The sequence below is a fragment of the Thamnophis sirtalis genome, unplaced genomic scaffold (assembly GCF_051295495.1).
Source record: "Thamnophis sirtalis isolate CommonGarterSnake01/CBP01778 unplaced genomic scaffold, rThaSir2_p1.2 scaffold_6, whole genome shotgun sequence".
Taxonomy (NCBI): Eukaryota; Metazoa; Chordata; class Lepidosauria; order Squamata; family Natricidae; genus Thamnophis; species Thamnophis sirtalis.
Window position 1 is genome coordinate 32000300 of NW_028261386.1, and position 15777 is coordinate 32016076.

Consider the following 15777-nt stretch of genomic DNA (forward strand, 5'->3'; position numbering starts at 1 on the left):
GCACTGTGCCCTCTGGGATACGATGGCTGCTCAGCCAGCACTTTCTGGCAGCCAGGCCAGAAAAGCAAGAAGCAAGCAGCTACTCTTCCTCATTAAAGATTTATAGCATCTGTATAGGCTCATTCAGCCATCAGTAAGGTGATACAGGTAGTCTGACTTACGAACATTCATCAACTGTTTGAAGTTGCAGTGGTGCTGAGTGAATTATGTTATGACCAGTACTTGGAGTTCTGAATATCCCAACAACCTGATGATGACATAATCATGATCTGAACACTTGCAATTAACACATTTATGATCAGTTGTCACATGATTGCCATTCGGGACGTTCTCTGCTAGCTTCCCCAGAAAGTCAGTGGGGAAACTGGCAGGGAGGGTTGAAAGTCACTGGGGTCTTACCCATGTAACCCTATTGGACCCTTGTCATGCCTCCCTCACACTATTGTGTGCCCCGCTTCCTCCCTCACATCTCTGCGTACCCCTGACGACCTTCCCTAAATCTCGCTGCTCCTCCCTCACACTTCCTTGCACATCCTCCTTGACCCTTTCTGCACATCCTACACACCCTCCAAGATCTGCACACATTAACCTGGTTGTGATAAGCTGGCTGGAAGTTGCCTCATTTAACAACCATGAGATGAAGTTAGCAATGGCAATCAGGACTGTAGGGATTACCGTAATAGGATTCAGTTAATAACCATGATTGCAGCATTGCTGTCACTAAGTGATGTGATCATATGTTATGACTACATGGTTTAGCAATGGAAACTCTGGTCCCAATTGCCATTGTGAGTTGAGGGCCACCCAAAGAGCCACGCCTCATTTCATACCAGCCCAGTAATGGTGGATTGATGCTAGAAGGCACAATAGATCACTAGTAAGAAAATAACCTTTCTCATAAAGATAGAAAGGCAGTGAGTTTGCTGCCAGAAATAACAGCTTTAATGGTATGTCTGACTCTGGGTTTTGAGGCGGGGGAGTAACTGAGTAAAGCAGGCTTACATTTTCTTTTAAATCTCTGTAATTTGTGTGTGCTCATCTTTTCTTTAAGTAGAAGCTAATTTGAGAGTATCTTTGTAGGAGCCAAGTTTCCTTTCTCACACATACGCCCTGCCCTGCCCTGCCCTCCCTTTCCCACATCCACATTACTACAAAAAGTAGAAAGCATCTTGATAGCTGCAGTTCTAATGCTGGCTACCGTACGGCTGAGGAAATCTCCCCATCTTTTTTCCAGCTTGTAAAGGTTTTATTAGTTAAGTCTCCCACCGGAGTCCAACAACTCCATGAAGCCTGGATTGTTGAACTGGTTTACTTGTTTACTTACTTTATTATTGGCTAAGCCTAAATGCAATGCAATATCTGGGGTGAAGGCTAGCAGGAAGGTTGCTCAGGCTGCTTGGCTAAAGGCTGAATTATCACAGCAACCGAAGACAGCTTTAAGGTCTTTGGACTCTTACAGTTGACCTCTGTCCTGGGTTACTGCTCTGTCCTCAGTTGCGGGAAATGTCTGCTGCGTTTGCAGTGTGCATGTATGGGACAGGGTGGTGTATACAAGATGGATACCCATGAAAATCTGCAGCACTTGAATTCAATCAGACAGAAAAAAGTCAGACTCCTTTGGACCTACATGGTCTCTAATTATAGTGACTATATGTCCTTATTAAAAAAGACAATTCTTTATTTCATAAAGCTATCTTTCAGACGTATTCAATGTATTTATTTTCTTGGTTTTTCTCTTGAATTTTCTTTTGTAAAGAAAGCTATAAACAACATTTTTTCCCTTTTTTCAGGTTGGTCTTTTATTTTTTCTAAGGAAAATATAGTCACCATATCTATAATGGAATTTATTATGTAATAATATGGAAAGGAAGGGACGGGGAGAGAGAGATGTTCTGTTTTTCTTCAAAAACTAAAGTGTTGGATCATCCAACAAAGTTCATTGAATACAACATTTTATTTTAGTTTCTTTATTTTATTTTTTCCAGGAAGCTAAACAGCATGCTGTACTTTTTTATTTAGCAATACAAGTCAGAGAAATCATTTTGCTTCCATTGCAGAGATGGTTCGGGCTGTCTCTCTGTCTGTGTGTCTCTTTCTCTCTAGTCTATTTTATGACTGAAAATTTTCATATAAACCAGAAATGGCCATTTTTAATCAGGTTTCCTTTTAAGAACTGTCTGCCTATTTGTTTGTCTGTCCATCTATCTGTGTTTAACGTATATTAGCTGCTTTCTCTTCTAGAACTGTTATTGATTTTTCAATTCAGGTTCTTTTATTAGCCCAGCATCAGCCGATCCTTATTAATAAATTAAACATCCTGATAAATTTTTAAAATATGCTGATACGTATATTGTTTCGTGTGTGAACAGTGGTAAATTTGTATGAGTTTTCTTTGCCGTGTGCTTTGCTTATATCCATCCCTATTGTTTTCAACCTGAAATTAAGATGATAGATTTTACATGAATATTAAGATTTTAATTTTTATTCCGGTTTTCGGATGTCATTAAAGAAAGAATTGGAACAATTCAGATTACCATTCTTAATTATTTATTGCTATCAGTGTGCATAATGACTTACAGAGAACAAAGGGCACATGATTGCTGCAAGAAGCTTATAATTTAAAATTCAGCACATAGGAATGAATAAAAGAATGGACTTATGGGGCTCTAATTGAACTTGGCCATTTATCAACCATTTTACTTATCAATATCAACTCTTGATGAATCAGCTGTTGAGACTTTAATAAAACAATGGAAGTAAATGCTATTTTGTTTTACCCATAAAGTAGTTAAATTGGGGAAAATCAAAAGATTACTGCCAAAAAAAAAAAGATCGTTTTCTTTGCCATTCATTGGGAAATGTCATAGTGAATTGAAATTCTCTATATAAAAATGAAATATGCACAGTGCAACATAAGCATATAATATATCCTTTCATAGTAGAAGAACATCCCTCCAGCAGCTTAGTTTTTTTAGATAAACAGGATTAGATAAATGCCTCATCAAGGATATGGTACTGAAGTTATTTTGAACGATACAAGGAAAAACTTCAAATGTCAAGTAGACTTCACAGAACAATAAGGAGAGTGGCACTTCCCCAGCGAAGACACCTGACAATATTAATGCAGAAACTTTTGAGGACTAAACAGGAAGGTGCTGTCATCCACATTATCTGGAAAGCCACACTGGAAAGTGGACAATATCTTCTCTGCTGTGAGTAGCTGCCACTTAGCTTTCCCCGCTCCTCATCATTTCAGGGAATTGTTACTCCCTAATTTAGATAATATATCTAGGGAATGGAAAATAATGTTATCAAGGCAAGATCTCAGTGGATGAAGCAATTCTCAGGCACAAGGTAAACAGTACATTGTCACCTATAATTGAGCTGGGATGCTGTGGAAGTCTTCACCTAGTGTGAAGGCTGTATGTAGTGGATGGATTAACAAGCTCAAATTAAATCCTAGCAAGGTAGAGTTGTTTGTCCATAAACAGTCCTAGTATATGCTATGAAAAGGGGCTCACCCAGAGGTGAAATTCAGCAGGTTCTGATGGGTTCTGGAGAACCGGTGGTGGGAATTTTGAGTAGTTTGGAGAACCAGCAAATACCACCTCTGGCTGGGAATGGAGATTTTGCAGTATCCTTGCCCTGCCACATCCACCAAGCCATGCCCACAGAACGGGTAGTAAAAAAAAAATGAATATCATCACTGGGCTTACCTGGTGGAGAACTCCTTTCTTTGGAGGTTCTCTTGGAAAAAGAGTTTCTGCTGGAACAGCAGGAGGAAGTTATGAGACAGAGGTACTTGGACCAGCTGACTTTGATGCATTAGTTGTAGCCCTATTTGGACATAAAAGCTTTCCTGACAGCAACCTATGCCCTTATCACCACTCGCTTAGATTATTATAATGCATTGATGTGGTGTTGCCTATGAAAACAATCTGGAAGCTATAGTTAGTCCAAAGCATCATCACCAGGTTGCTAGAAAGTGAAGGCTATGTATTTCATCTCTATTCTGTAATCACTGCAGCAAATCTAATTCAAAATGGTAGTTTTGACCTGTATGACAGCTATATGGTTTAGTTCTATGATACTTTCAGGCAGGATCCACGACCCCTGATCCACAACCCACTACCAGGCTGTTAAGCTGTCCAAAACTGGCCCATCCTGGACCTCGGAAGGGTGGAAGGTTGAGTCAACCTTGAGTGGGTCAAAATCAAACTCCTATTGGGGACAGAGTTTGTCTGCAATACTGCATTCTAACCATAGTGCCACCACGGCTCTTGCCTGCTGCCTGCCTGCCTATATTTCAAACTGCTAGATACTTCTAATGTGGGTACTATTTCTAAAACAGATGCCACATCTTTCATATGTCATTTCTGTAGACAGTTAATGCATTACTAAAATGCTAGAGACATTCTCATTCTTGTTCAAAAGTTTAGAATATCAGACTTCAACTCTGGCATCCTAAATCCAAATCTCAATTCAATCATAAAGATTCTTTTTCTCAAACTAAAACAACTCATGAGGTTTTGAAGTAAAAAAGCAAAATGCCGGAGAAGTAAATGAACAAAGATATCTCACTCACTTTTATAGCTTGAACCTGTCAAAGCACTAACAAAGAACAAGGCAGCTGGTTTGCTAAAATAGATCCCATCTGCTAAAACTATGAAATCTAGATCATGTCAGATGATACTAAGATGGCATTTGCCCTTATAGAAGTACACATATGGTAATTATGTTTAATGTATATGTACTATATCATTCCTTTATTTAGCAACAAAGTCCAAAGTTAGAAAAAGATTATGCAAAATGAATATTAGATGTCACATTTATTCAGATCCTCTGCTATGGCCATGACCTGACACACGACTGGCTAAAGTGTCACACATGAAGGCAGGAGAACTGATAACATTATTTTTACAAAGTCTCAGTAATCTCTGGGTGACCCTGCAAGTCTTTGACACTATCATGGATCTGTACCATCTCCTTCAACATCTGCATTTCAGCTGCTACATTTTCAAGGGATTGCTGATGGACAAAGACACTCCATGGGGAAGGAATTCATTAATTTAAAAATAAATATCCTCTGAGCTTCTATCCATTTACCACAAAAAATAAGAAACTGCTAACAGATTCTCTTGAAACCGCTATACAGGTTGTTCTCGATTTACAACAGTTTATTTAGTGACCACCCTCTTGTGACTTATGGCCATTTTTCACACTTACAACACTTGCAGCATCTCCGTGGTCACATGATCAAAATTTGGATGTTTAGCAGCTAGTTCATATTTATGATGGTTGTAATGTCCCAAGGTCATGTGATCAGCTGCTGAGATCTGATAAGTAAAGTCAATGGGGAAGCCAGATTCACTTAACAACCAGGTTACTAACTTAACAACTGCAGTGATTCACTTAACAAATGGAGCAAGAAAGGTTGTAAAATAACCTTAACAAATGTCTCACTTAGCAACATAAATTTTGGGCTCAATTGTGGTCATAGGTCAAGGACTACTTGTATAGGACAGGTCAAAACTTCTTAGAAGGTGGTCTTTGGTCCCAAGGAGTTAAAAGTCAAATTCAGCATATTTTTTATGACTGATAATTCTCAACTTGTTTATCACCAATATCCTTTAGGGGGGTGGAGGGACTCTTATTAATTGTAGCTTCAGAGGAAGCAAAGTAAAATTATACAAAAATGATTTATAGATGGAATAAGGATTTTGAGAAAAGTCCTCCCCAAGATCTAGATGTATAATAATGTAGTATAAAATATGATAAATAATGGCTAAAACTTTCTGGCACTTTCATACCTCCTTGTACCTTCCAGTCTTTCAAAAGTAGGTTGAAGCCAATTCATTATCTTCACTTCTATCAACCTTGAAATGCTGACAACCGTGTTTCAGTAGCTGGAATTTCATGTGGAAATCAGGCAAGAGTTTCCCACCAATGAGAGAACTGACAGTTCACTATTTTGGCAGAGCTATAGAAGTTCAACCAAAAAGACAAGCTTTGTTGCTATTTTAGATGTAATGCAGCTGAGCCAGAAATAAATCAACTTGGCTCCTAGATACCATTGATATCCTAAGATCAGATAGGCTGAAAACAGATTCTAACTTGTTGCAAAGACTCCATAAGGACATGATTTGATCTGTATAAAAAAAGTCTTTTCTCTTGGGTGCTGATTAAATATTTTTATAGTCTTCAGAGATGTGCTCAACTAGAGCTGCTCCATAAAGAGAGGAGAGCAATTTCAGAGAATATAGCAGACAACCTGTGTCCCATTGGACCATCATTTCGGATTTATTTCCTTGCCTAAATAGAAACAGAATAACAGTGGATGGCCAAAAAGGTAGTGGGAGCAAGAGCAACCTCTGACTTCCTGCTGGTTTCCCCATCAAATTTCCTTGTGGGGAAAATAGGAGGGATCATCAGAAGACTTTCTTCCTTCCTTCCCTCCCTCCTTCCTTCCTTCCCTCCCTCTCTCCTTCCTTCCTTCCTTCCTTCCTTCCTTCCTTCCTTCCTTCCTTCCTTCCACACTTCCTTTTTTCCTTTCCTCTTTGCTTGCCTCCTTTTCTTCACCTTCTACTTCAGTAATGTGGGCAGCCCTGTGTTGAATGGTAAAAACTGGGTTTAGAATTCTGGAATGCATTCTCCTGTGATGCACAAACATAATAGGAAACAATTGCAAGTAGACCATTAAACTTCAGATTAGGTAATTTAAGTTCAGCATAAGTATTTTTGAAACAATCAATGGCTCCCTTAAACCAATTTTACATATAATGTAGGAATGGAAGGACTGTAGGATTGTATTTGTCTTTAAATATCCTCTGCAGTTAGAATTGTGAACTAATTTAAAAATAGCTCTATGGTTGGAAAAGAAATGGTAGCTTTTAATAGAATCGTGTTTTTTTCAATTAATAGCATCTCCAGAAAATATTTGGCCGGAGGGGTGGGGGGATCATGGAGAGTCACCATCATCAGCATAGACAGTGCTGAACTAGAAAGGCTAATAAATTATCAGGGTTACACTGATGTAGCAGATTCATTTTCTCAGTCTGCTGCTCTCTAGATGTGGGATATCCATTGCATCACAAATAGCAGCAAATCGGGAAAGGCAGTTATAGAGCGCTGATTCTTCTTTTAGCATTGCTTACTACCAGGGGTTGGTGATCATTAATGTTATTTGTCATTTTATGTTTTTGTAAGAAATTTATTTTTGTCAAACCATGTTTGATTTAGATTTAGATTTTCAGCCAGAATGTGAATTCTCTGCCACCCCTCCATTAATCAAATTGGTCTTCACTAATAAACAAGAATTCATGAATGTTACTATCATCTTAAGAGGAAAGGCCATGGGCTGATTGAGTGACTATAATCTGTTTTGGTAAGAGTTCTCTAAAATCTTAGATTGTTCTTCAATGTTGGACAGAGCCAAGGGGCAGAGTTAAGATGGTCAGCAGCCAAGTCATTATGTTCCACAAATGCTTTAAGTCCAACCGCCCTTGAATTCCCTTGACACTTATCTATTGCCAATTTAACATTAAACATTAGTTGACTAGATTCTTGTGTGTAGGCTTGAGCAATAAATCTTCTTGACTGCAATTTAATGTATGGTCCTGATTTTTTGTGCTTGACATTACAGCTCTTTTGTCCTGCAATCCTTTTTGAAGTAATGAAGTTCAGAATTGTATTAGGACTTCCTATATAAAAGAAAAATTTCTATTGCAGAACTGCTGTTATTTCAAATATAGATGTAGAGATACCAACATGTGCTTTTACAAATTTGTTCTGTAACTAGTATTTCTACTGTTGAAACACCCCCAGCAAAAAAATAGTAGAGTATACAAAGGTTATACAAAGAGTATACAGAGGAGAGGGGGAGAAGAAAGAGGGAAAGCAGCCTTCTCCTTCCCTCGTGCCAGCTGCTCCATTGCCCGTTTCTCCATTGCAGTGCAGCACCCAGGATCCACTTTGATAGTGGGGTGGTGGTGGTAATTTAACAAGCGGTTTGCCCAAACTGGTGCAAACCAGCTGAATCCCACCACTAATTACATCTCTCACTCCAATAGAACCCTCCAACAGTTTATAGAGGCAGGGATCTAAGATAGATAGAACTCTAAAACAAATCTTATAATAAATACATCTGAGTCGGTCTTCGCGTGCTATGATATCTAAATATATATCGTTTCATTTATTGGCAATCTTATGACAACAATTGGAACTGGAACTCATGTTACTAAATGATGAGGTCATTACATGAGGCATGCTGAATTTCACGATTCCTTTTTGTTACAGTAATTAAGTGACTCACGTAGTTTTTAAGCAAACCTAGCGTTCCCCATTGATTCGTTAGACATCCTCTGAAAAGGATGTAAATGGAGATCACCTGACTCTAGGACACTGCAACCATCATAAATATATACTGGTTGCCAAGCACCCAAATTTTGATCACATTACTGCGGATATGCTACAATGGTCATAGGTGACCATTGACATAGGCAGGTCATAAGTTATCTTTTTCAGTGTTATCTTAATTTTGAATGGTCATTAAATAATACAATACAATACAATAGCAGAGTTGGAAGGGACCTTGGAAGTCTTCTAGTCCAACCTCCTGCCTGGGCAGGAAACCCTTTACCGTTTCAGACAAACGGCTACCCAACATCTTCTTAAAGACTTCCAGTGTTGGGGCATTCACAACTTCTGGAGGCAAGCTGTTCCACTGATTGATTGTTCTAACTGTCAGGAAATTTCTCCTCGGTTCGAAGTTGCTTCTCTCCTTGATTAGTTTCCCCCCATTGCTTTTTGTTCTACCCTCAGGTGCCTTGGAGAATAGTTTGACTCTCTCTTCTTTGTGGCAACCCCTGAGATATTGGAACACTGCTATCATGTCTCCCCTAGTTCTTCTTTTCATTAAACTAGACATACCCAGTTCCTGCAACTGTTCTTCATATGTTTTAATCTCCAGTCTCCTAATCATCCTTGTTGCTCTTCTCTGCACTCTTTCTAGAGTCTCCACATCTTTTCTACATCATGGCGACCAAAACTGAATGCAGTATTCCAAGTGTGGCCTTACCAAGGCATTATAAAGTGGTATTAACACTTCAAGTGATATTGATTCTATCCCTCTGTTATGTAGCCTAGAACTGTGTTGGCTTTTTTGGCAGCTGCTGCACACTGCTGGCTCATATTTAAATGGTTGTCCACTAGGACTCCAAGATCCCTTTCACAGTTACTACTATTGAGCAAGGTACCACCTATACTGTACCCGTGCATTTCGAATGAACTATCATAAGTTGAAGCTTACCTGTAATAATAACCACAATATTAAAGCATGTATTTCTCTTCAACCATTCCATGTGTCCATCTTTTCTTCATTGGCATGCTGATGACAAAGCACTAACTTTGTGTTGAGCTGAAATTTTTAAAATGCTGATTTAACAGAGCTGTACAACAAAAGTTATGCTGTTTAATGCTTGTGGTATGCACTTTGGTTCTCTAAAATATGAAAAAGAATATTCAAACGATCATCTTCTGTAGCTGCCAACTAAAAAGTTGTTGTTTTGTAAATCTCTTCGATTATCATACATTTAAAAGGAACGGGAGAGTAGAAGCTGTTTTTGTTGGCCCCAAGGGAAAAAAAATCCAGTTATGAATGAACTGATTGTGGTACATGTTTGTTTGCATCAGTGCTAGGCACGGATCCCAAGAATTCCCCCCTCCCCCTTCTTCATTGTTCTTTATCCTGCCCCTTTAGATGACCCGTTAGTAGATTAATTGCTGGCTGCAAGAATCAATAGAAGCCTACCATTATACTCTCTTTTGTCATGGATAATAAATATATTGGTGAAGGTGTCAATCAACATATTCCAACCATATTTAAACTTTAGAGACCCTTGTCCAGTTGTTCAATCTTCAGCAATTCAATTAGTAAATAGTAACAATGTGTGGGCTTTTTACTGGTTGGAAAACCCCAATTTTATGATCAGATTTCTATTATTTCTATGTCTATCGTAATTCATTTTTATTTATTTTCATTTAATTTTGCGGCTAGAGAAAATGAAATATTAAGTAAAACAAGTGTTGGAGGAAAAAGGATATTTTTGGTATGCCAGATGGCTGAATTTAAATTTTAAATTGAAAAGAAAACTTCTTATCTGACTGGATTGTAGCACTTAATTTAGTGGTGCTTGCATGCTGCAAAAGAAAAAGAGAGAAAAAAAACTGATTTTCCTTCTTTCTAAACAACCATAATTGTTTATTTAAGCTCACTTTTAAATAAACATTTATTAAATCAGTAGCGTCTGTTAAAGAATATGTCCTTTGTATTATTTTTCCATTCAGGAAGGAAGCTTCTTTTCTTTGAATATCAGGGAGAATCTAATGCACAAGCCCATTATGTTTGCTTGCATATTTTTCTAGCAAGTTGGCTGTTCACAGATGGCTATTGAAAACTGTCAACATTGGCTGCTGTTATGCCAGCGTATGACTTCATCTGGCTGACTTGATATCTGAATGCCAACTTTTCTTCCTCTCTTGCTAACAGGAGGCTGTTTCAAGACTTTCCCCACTTCTTAGAGTTGGACAACAATGGAATACTTTCACAAGCATTTCAGTGCTGCATAAAAATCAGTCTCATCTATGGAATTTAATTTCCTTTTGACCTCTTTGTTGATGTTCCCTTCACCTCCCCCCTCAGCTGCCATTAAAAGACCATGGGTAGGTCCCTACCACATGCTAGACTAAGTTAAAGGATTTGGTTTAGGATCCAATCTGGGTTGGTCACTGGGACAGAGGTTTAGTTTTTCCGAGGTTTCAGACTCGTGTTGGAGCCCATCCTCAGGGAACTTCTCTCTGCCAGAATGTATAGAGAACATTATGGTGAGAGAGAAGTTACCTGAGGATGGGCCCCAGCATGAATCCAAAAGCTTGGAAAACTAAATCTTTGGTCCTGGTGACCAACCCAGATTGGATCCTACAACATTATCTTGGAACACATACATTTGCTTGCATTTGTGGGTTTGATTTAATATGTCATAAGAATTTAGCCCTTGGATTCTAAGCATGCAGTATTAACCAAGGCATCACTTTACACTATAATCCCCAGCATCCACAGGTGGGAATCAGATGAAGGCAAATGATGATACATGCATGATGATGTAATCGCACCAATGCCATGATTTGACATACCTGTATCAGGCAGATAGATGCAATCAAAGTGCAGAATTTGTATGATGGTATCATCATGCAGGTTGTCATTCTGGCATCACTGAGGTTTGATGTAGAAACTGCTGGCTGATTTTAATTGTCAGGGCATAAACATGTTATGAATTGTCTTTGTTTACGCCAAGTTATGAATTTAGCATTTTTGCGAACTCAGCCCATGAGTTTTACTTTACAAAAAGCAGCATCTGGGAAGTAATTCAAGTCCATTTTTATTACTTGGCATAAGAACCAACAGTAGGGAGACCAAAGATTTCAAAATATCCCATTAAAATGGCTGACACTGGAAGATAGCACTTGTAATTCAACACATCTGAAAAGCATCTAACTAATGTTGCTCACTATGAAGAATATACAAGATTATTCAATATTTATTCAGTTATGGAGTATGGGTTAGCCTTCACTACTTTTTATCCTGCACACCATTCATGGGAAACAACTTAGGCTATGCAGTTTTTGAAGCTACTTTTCAATTAAAGACATGAGAAGAAATTCAAACCACTGCTTGCAATGTGCAAATTGCCCCTTAATTAGCAAAATAGTGTTCATATTCCTTGCAGAAATATTCAAATGCCTACAAACTTTTGATCCGTTCTGACAGCCTTGCATAATCTGCTGGAAGGTGAACATAACATCCGGTGATACAAAGTCAAAATGATCCTACTTTTCTTTCCTGTGCTCATTTGCACATTGAACTGCCTGACATGTCTAGCAGAGAAAAAGAAAGTTCCAGCTTCAAGATTTGTGAAGAATTTGCAGTATGTCTTCTAGCTGCCAAAGGAAAGACTGGGCTACATTCCTTTGTGCAAAAAACAAAATAAACTTTCTGTTTCAGAATAGATGCAGCTCAGGATGTGTGACCTTTGTGAGTCCATTAGATCAGCTTTTTATCATTTATTTCTATTTTTCTTATTTAAAAACAAGTCTGGCTTTTAGGAACATTTTTATTGTTCTTCCCAGAGATTGCCTTCAAAGGCTGGACTTTTAATCTCTCTCTCTTTTTTTTAATCATCATCCAGAATGTCTTATGTTCTTTTAAACTTTATTTTATTCCATTTTATTTTGCTTAAAATGTTCATTCAATTTACTGTTTTTCCTTTTCATGAGATGCAAATTTCAATACTTTATTTCTAAAGGATTTTTCTCAATTAATTTTTTCTGGTTGATTGATTTCATGGGCTTACTAGCCTTAAAGGTTAGTAAGAAGGATACTGAGATAGAAAATGGTCTGCTAGCTTGATTATCTCAATGTCAATAGCACTGGGGGTGAAAATGACAAATCACTTCCTAAAATATTCAGCTTGAGCTCCTGACTCACTCCTGACCTGTCTAGTCTCCAGTTATTAAAGTTAAGATATTTGTTAATGCCAAGAAAGGAGAATCATGCAAACAAAAATATATCTTATCTCTTTGTATTCTGATTAAGAGAGAAAGAGACAGATTGGAATTTGACATTTAGATTTCAATGTCTGCATTTTTTTTCCATCAAAAAGAAAAAATGTATGAGAAGTTTCCCTAATTTGATAACTCTGAGCCAGATCAATAGGCAGCCAATAATCAAGTATTTTGCAACTAAAGAGTCAAAACATCGTGAAAGCATCAAGAATTATACCCTGAAATATGCAATCCAATTGCTACTAATGGACTACAGAAGAAAAGCAGAAATTATAAATAGGAAAAATTATCCCTTGGCAAATGTAAAAGCAAGACATCTTGGCATATAAGGTGGGAGGACAATATAAATAACCCAGGAGGGTTTTCATGATAATGCTGAATCATTCCCAGCACTACCCAGCAGCCGTTTTGGAGCTGTTGTTAAAGCTTGACATCACCACTCTCCCGTGGGTTTTCCGACAGAAGAGGAATGCCAGCAACAAAGAAGTTCTATGAATAGCTCAAAGAGAAACATTCCAGTGGGCTTTTCACTGTTATTTTTAACGTTATCCAGATGCTATTGGGCTATCGGTTGTTTCAAGAAATCTAAGGTGAGCAGTCACCTGACTTTTAGTGTCAGACGATCCTGTAAGTACCTGGGTATGCGGCCTTGTAGGGCTTTAATGGTTAAAACCAGCACCTTGAATTGGACACAAAAATCCACTGGCAAATGGTGTAGCAATTGCAATATATGAGTTCCACTGATGAACCTTGCCTTCCTCTCAATAGTTATGTATTTTAGATTACTGCAATTGCCACATTGTCTTGAAAGCCAATGAGAGATGGTATTCTATTTTCTTTACTACAGGTTTGGGAGCGGGAGCGTCCCCATGCTTGCTTTGCTTGCACGCGGCACGTCTGGACATGTGTAGAAGGTCCTTGATGATGTCAGGGTGGGTAGGCGGAGCCTCACGTTGCCCCACTACCGGTTTGTCTGAACCGGTGTGAACCAGCAGCATACCACCTCTGAAGCCAATACCATATAGAGTACATTGCATTAGTCTAACTGTGAGGAGAAGGCATGAGTCACTGTTTCAAGGACTTCTCAGATCAAAAAGACCCTCAACTGGCACACTTTGATGAAGCTGGGCTAGGCCTTCTGGTGAAGACCTCCAACTCCAGGTAGTCCTCAACTTACAACAGTTCATTTAGTGACCATTTAACATTACAACAGCATGGAAAAAGTGACTTATGACCATTTCTTCACACCTATGACCGTTACTGCATCCTGGGTCACATGATCAAAATTCAGATGTTTGGCCATTGACTCATATTTATGACAGTTGCAGTTTCCCAGAGCTATGGGATCATAGCTTCTGCAAAGTCAATGGGAAATCCAGATTCACTTAACAGCGATGTTACTAACTTAACAAATGCAATGATTCACTTAACGAGGCAAGAAAAGTTGTAAAATGGGGCAAACTCACTTAACAAAAGTTTCACTTACCAACATGAATTTTGGGCTCAATTGTGATCATAACTCAAGGACTACTTGTATTGGTTAAACAGTAGGTGAACCTACAGTCTCCGATTGTAGGAAACTTTTCCAAAGCATTTTAGGAGCTGGGATTGAGCCAGATTAATCATCTCAAATGATTCTGCAGGATACTATGTTTGATGGTATTAAATCAGCTTTATTTTTTTAAAAGATTACAATTTAATATAAGCTCTGATTACGTTTAGCAATGTTGTTTGCCTTTATAGCATCTTCCTTTCTTCTGTAATAACAATATTTGAGCTCCCTAAGATCGAAAGTGACCCAAACTACTAAAATGTGAATGTGTAGGCAGTGTAGGGAAAAGCTGTTTAACAAACATCAAGAGAACCAGTCTCATTCCAGAAAGAATAAAATTAATTCCATTTGACATATTCTACTCAAGAGTTGTTTAACAAATATCAAGAGAACCAGTCTCATTCCAGAAAGAATAAAATTAATCTCATTTGACATATTCTACTCAAGAGTTCTTGTGCGTGCATTTATTAGGCAAACTGATACAAAGGAGAAGCAATCCCATATCCTTTCGAAGACGTGTAGAAGAGACCCTTTTGGAAAACACTGCTTATTGCTCTGGTGTGAGAATTACTCACACAGAATTACATGTTCCGCTTAGGTTAGTTCATCCTGGAACTGACAAAAATCACCTTCCTTCAGCATCACTATCTCAGCTTCTGCCATCAGAAGAATGCATTTAACATAGTTATCACAGATGCCATAGCTTCAGTTGTCAATGGGTATCTAATCTTAATCAGAACTTGCATTTTTCATGCATTAATATTTTAATAAATATATTTTAGGTTTTGCTCCAATTACCAGTGTAAATAGAACCAGATAGGAAAGATGGCCAGAAGAAAGTAGTGAAAACATTTGTTTACTTCCTTTCCGTAATGAGAAGAAGAAACTGCAGGATCTGCCAATCTATTTCAATATTCCCATTTAAGCTGCCGGCTAACTAGAAGAGTAACTTTATTCCCATCCTACATTAAGCTATGGCTTAATAACTTATCTTGGACATTGATGGAATGTGGGCACTATTATGTGGCCTTGCAACATAGTCTCTAGTTTAGAAATCCTAATACGCATTAAATGGTGTGAGTCTGCTTGAGGCAAAACTGGGTTTGCTTATACGTGTGGAAATTGTGCCAGATGTCTCAAAACTGACTGACTTACCATTTTCAGGGAATGCTTGTGTGGCACAAATGCACTTAAGGTTGATAGTCTTTCCCTACTGTATTAAAAAGCATTACATTGAGGCTTCAGTTCACCATAGTCATAATGGGTGTCAAGGCCAATCTGTGGGCCCATCTGGTCCCTACCATGGCATATGGAAACTTGCAATTTGAAATATAAACTAGAAGTTAAAGGAAAGAATTAGTGAAAGAGAAAATAAGCATGCAGTATGTCTATGAAGCATGTACTACAGTGCTGAAGCTGCTGAAACAAATTGAAAAGAGTTACATACTACAGCATGCTATCCAGACTTCGCAAGTCACAAATAGAAATTGTTATTACAGCTATGGACCTCAGGAAGCTAATAATATTGTAGTAGGACAAAGTTCTGCTAGGAAGGTACTGAGAAAGGATGAGGCTCACAGGGCAGAACTAATATGACTGATGAGCAA